General features: G+C 35.7%; 1 pseudogene across 1 annotated transcript; it reads left to right on the plus strand.

The window, feature by feature from the left end:
• The first annotated feature begins 483 nt into the window (after window positions 1-483).
• LOC308609026 (tRNA wybutosine-synthesizing protein 3 homolog) lies at window positions 484-1,239 on the plus strand (annotated as a pseudogene). The gene is made up of 2 exons: window positions 484-838; window positions 871-1,239. The product of its transcript is annotated as a tRNA wybutosine-synthesizing protein 3 homolog (transcript).
• Window positions 1,240-5,494: the final 4,255 nt, after the last annotated feature.

A 5,494-nucleotide genomic window follows, 5' to 3' on the forward strand; every position in this document is an offset into this window, starting at 1 on the left:
TGCAGACATATGTTTTCATTTCTCTTGGGTATATACCTAGGAGTGGAATTGCTGGATCATACGGTAACTATATGTTTAACATTTTGAGCAACTACCAAATTGTTTTCCAAAGCAGCTGCACCATTTTACATTCCCACCAACAACGTATAAGGGTCTCAATTTCTCCACATCGTCACCAACACTTATTATCATGTGTATTTTTGATTATAGCTAGCCTATTGGGTGGAAAGTGGTATCTCATTGTGGTTTTGATTTGCATTTTTCTAATGACTAATGATATTGAGCATCTTTTCACGTTCTTCCCCCACCCCAGTTTTGAGGTATCTTTTCAACATTTTTATTGGTGTGTACATCTTCTTTTGAGAAATGTCTACTCAGATCCTCTAGAGTTTGGACATTTCTGGCCACCACTGGCTTCAATATGGCTGCCCCCAGGGAAAGGCGAGGCTAATGTGAAAGTGAAGACCCTAACTGCCTCCTTGCATGGATAGTAGTGCAGCATTCAAGAGATGGAAGGTGCAAGTGTCTGAGCAAAGTGGGCCTCAGCCAGAAAGGCAGTGTGGATGAGGATGTGGTAGAGCTTGTGCAGCCCTTGACTGGGCGAGAACAGTTTTTCACCGCCAGTTCCTGCGCTGGCTGCATCATCCTCCTAGATGGGGGTATAAATGGTTTTGAGGTTCAGAAACAAAACCGTTGCTGGCTACTGGTTACACACAAACTGTGCGTGAAAGATGATATGATTGTAGCCCTAAAGAAAGCGAATGGTGGTGCCATTTTGAAATTTGAACCACTTGTTCTTCATGTGCAGTGTCAACAGTTGCAGGATGCACAGATTCTGGTAAAATTTTGTGATTATACTTGAATTTATAGCATTCAGTGGCAATAGATTCTGCTTTCAGGAACTCTGGCATAATAGTGGGAAAGAGAGGAAAGACTGTGTTGGCTGTCCGGAGCACACATGGCTTAGAAGTTCCATTAAGCCATAAAGGAAAACTGATGGTGACGGAGGAATATATCGACTTCCTGTTAAAGATAAGCAAATCAAAAAATGGAGAAAAGCAAGAAGAGAATTGAAATGTTTTCTGCCTATAATATGCTTTGTAAAAAGAAACTATTTCTACTACCTCACATCCCAAAGAGAAAATCAAAGAGAAAAATAACTCATCATATACTCGTAAGAAAAAAAGAAACCCAGAAAAAGCACATGGCAAATGTATTACTGAAGAAAATGATAAATAACTTGAAAATGATGGTCATGATGATCCAGGAATCAGGGTTACTGTCTTCCCTGAAGATTGCTGAGATTTGGTTCCAAAGTGTCTTGGTAGAATAATGTTTCCAATAGATTTTATAAAGTTGCTCTATATAAGAGTATTTTAGTCTGTTGAGTGTATCAGCCCGTCAGAAAAGCAAGATTTAATTTTTTTCTATATTTTAGAGAAACCCTTAGCTTTTAAAAATACCTGTGTATAATATTTGCTCTTAAATACCATCTTTTTTTAGTCACATAGTCATTGAAAAAATTATGATTTTTAATGCCAAAAAAAAAAGATCCTCTGCTCATTTTTAGGTTGGGTTGTCTTTTTATTATTGAGTTTTAAGAGTTTTTTTTTTAAAAAAAACATATTCTGGATATAAGTCCCTTCTTAAGGATATATTTGCAAAATTTCCTTCTGTCCTTTGTCTTCTCACTTTTTTTGATAGTATTGTTTGCAGCACAAAAGATTTTAGTTTTGGTATAGTTTAATTTATCTCTTCTGTTGTTGTTGCTTGTGCTTTTGGTGTTGTATCTAAGAATCCATTGCCTAATCCTAGGTCATGAAGATTTACTCCTATATTTTCTTCTAAGAGTTTTATAGATTAAACTCTTACATTTAGGTCTTTAATCCATTTTGAATTAATTTTTTGTGTATGTTGTGAGGTAAGTGTCCAACTTCATCCTTTTGCAAGTGGATATCTAGGTGTCCCAGCACCACTTCTTCTTTTAAAAATTTTAAAAAATTTTATTGAAGTATAGTTGATTTACAGTGTTTTAGGTGCACAGCAAAGTGATTCAGATATATATATATATTATTTTTCAGATTCTTTTCCATTATAGGTTATTATAAGATATTGAATGTAATTCCCTGTTGTTTCCAGATATTGAGTACAGTTCCCTGCTGTTTATCTATTTTATATATCTGTTAATCCCAAATTCAACATTTATCCCTCCCCCCTTTCCCCGTTGGTAACCATAAGTTTGTTTTCTATGTCTGTGAGTCTATTTCTGTTTTGTAAATAAGTTGATTAGTATCATTTTTTAACATTCCACATATAAGTGATTTCATATGGTATTTGTCTTTGACTTACTTCACTTCATATGATAACCTCTAGGTCCATCCATGTTGCTGCAAATGGCATTATTTCATTCTTTTTTGTAGCTGAGTAATATTCCATTGTATATATGTATCACATCTTCTTTATCCATTCTTCTGTCAGTGGACATTTAGGTTGCTTCCATGTCTTTGCTATTGTAAATAGTACCGCTATGAACACTGGGGCCAGCACCATTTCTTGAAAAGACTCTTCATTTCCCATTAAATAGTCTTGGCACGCTTGTTGAAAATTGTTTGACTGTAAGTGAATGGGTTTATTTCTGGATTCTCAGTTCTATTGCATTGATCTATATGTCTGTCTTTATTCCAGTGTGACACTGTCTTGATTATAACAGTTTTGTAGTAAGTTTTGAAATCAGGAAATGTGAGTCTTCCAACTTTGTTCTTCTTTTTCAAGGTTTTGGCTATTGTGGGTCTCTTGCATTTCCATATGAATTTTAGGATTAGCTTGTCAATTACTGCAAAAAAGCAAGCTGGGATTTTGATAGGTATTGCACTGGATCTGTAGATCACTTTGGGAAGTGTTACTACCTTACCCATAAACATGTGATAAGTTTTCATTTATTTAAATCTTTAATCTTCCAACAATGTTTTGTAATTTTCAGTGTATAAGTTTTACACTTCTTTTGTTAAATTTATTCCTAAGTTTTATTTGATGCTGTCATAAATGGAATTGTTTATTTTCAGAGTGTTTATTGCTAGTGTATAGACGTACACTTGGTTTTTGTTTATTGATCTTGTATCCTGCAGTCTTGCCGAACTATTAGTTCTAATAGTTTTTTAGGGGATTTCTGAGGATTTTCTATTTACGAGATCATGTCATGTGCAAATAGAGATATTTTAACTTTTTCCTTTCCCATCTAGATGGCTCTTACTTCTTTTTCTTGCCAAATTGTCCGGGATAGAACCTCCAGTACAATGTTGAATGGAAGTGTCAGGAGCAGACCTTCTTATCTTATTCCTGACTTTAGGATCATTGTTCTTTTTAATGTTCAAATTGTTCCATCTTTAGCAAGTAGAACCCCTTAAAATTGATTACTGTGCCCTTTTGACATCAGTAATATTTGATAGCTTCCATGTTTTGTTTTAATAGCTTATCTTGTATATATCCCGGTCCAGCGAGTCCTAGTTATTTTTACTGGATAAAGGCATTGAGAAACCAGTCTGGGTACTAGGAGTACTCATTGCCCCTGAGTTGATCATTGCCTTTTCAGTGGACAGAGCTGGGAAGTTTGTTCTTTTTAGAAAGATAAAAATAAAATTCACAAATTCATACTGGCATCTCCAATTCAAAATTAAGGTTACATGGCTTTTACATCAGTTCCCTGAATTTATATTTGTATCTCTTTTCTATTAGGCTGAGAATATTAGTTCCTAATGACATTAAAATAGTTACTTATCTGCTTTATCCTAATATGTGTGTATGAGTGTATATATTTATGTGTGTTTATATGTGTATATATATATATATCATACACACTAATAGTTTTAAAAAAACAATAGTAGAATCATCACTAAAAGTTTAAAATTTTCTAAAATTTCTTTTGTCTATAGGATATATCGCAGAAGAGATGTACGGTCAACACTATATATTTTAAATTATTTGACATAATTTAAAAATTTTAATTGAGGTATAATTGACATATAACATTATATATGTTTCAGATGTACAGATTTGATATTTGTATGTATTGTGAAATGACCATCACAATAAGTCTCATTAACATCTGTCACCATACATAGTTACAAACATTTTTTTTCTTGTGATGAGGACTTTTAAGATCTGCTCTCTTGGCAACTTTCAAATATGCTATACAGTATTATTAACTGTAGTCACCATGTTTTACATTACATCCCCATGATTTAATCATTTTATAGCTGGAAGTTTGTACCTTTTGACACCCTTCACTCACTTCTCTCACCCCTAGCCTCCATCCCCCACCTCTGGCAATCACCAATCTCTTATCTGTATTTATGAGCTCGGTTTGTTGTTGTGTTGTTTCTAAATTCCACATGTAAGTGAGATCATACAGCGTTTGGCTTTCTCTGTCTGATTTATTTCACTTAGTATAATGCCCTCTAGGTCCATCCATGTTGTTGCAAATAGCAGGATTTCATTCTCTTTTTATGGCTAAATAGTATTCCATCGTATGTGTGTGTATGTGTGTGTGTGATCAACACACATACAACATTAACTTCTGATCAACTGGCTATTCATCAGAGATTCCCATGACCCCCTCCTTAGGTTTGATTAATTTGTTGGAACAGCTCACAGAACTCAGGAAACCTGTTTACTCACTAGATTACAGGTTTACTACAAAGGATATTAAAGGATATGAATCAACAGTCAGATAAAGAAATACACAGGACGAGGTCCTGACCAAGGGAGCTTCTGTCCTCGTGGAGTTTGGGGCCCAGCGTGGGGCACACGGAAGCATTCTGGTTGCCCAACCTGGAAGCTCTCCAAACCCCCTCCTTTTGGGTTTTTTTTGGAGGCTTCATTAGATACGCATGATTGATTAACGCATTGGCTATTGGCAGTTGAGTCAGCATCCAGCCCCTCTCCCCTGCCTGGAAATCAGGTGGTGGGACTGAAAGTTCCACCCCCTCTATTCTTGGTTGGTTTCCCTAGTAGCCCCCATCTTTAGGTGCTCTCCAAAGTCACCTCATTAACATGAACCCAGTTGTGGTAGAAAGGGGCTTGTTGTGAATAACAAGACACCCATTGCACCTTAATGTCTCTGAAGGGAACTGAGGGCAAGAGAATGAATATTTTAATGAAAGATGTTCCTATTGTTCTTATTGCTCAGGAAATTCCAAGGGTTTGGGTAACTATGAGTGAGGAACTGTGGATGAAGACCAAATATATGTGAGAAATGTATTCTGGTCATCTGAATGACCAAATCTCTGTATTTCTTATAAATCATAGTATTGTAGAAACCAACATCAAGTCTAAGCTCTTCAAGATGGTCTCTGTGCTCCCTCACCAAAGCCATAGCACAGCAAAGGTATAGCAGCACATAACCCAGTGCCACAAATTTGCTCACGTGGACTTTTCCTTTGTCAAAAAATACAACGATTGGCTGAGTTAAAGTTCCTCTTTTCCTTATATATCGGTC

Source organism: Mesoplodon bidens (genome assembly GCF_964165515.1).
Source record: "Mesoplodon bidens genome assembly, chromosome: X".
Taxonomy (NCBI): Eukaryota; Metazoa; Chordata; class Mammalia; order Artiodactyla; family Ziphiidae; genus Mesoplodon; species Mesoplodon bidens.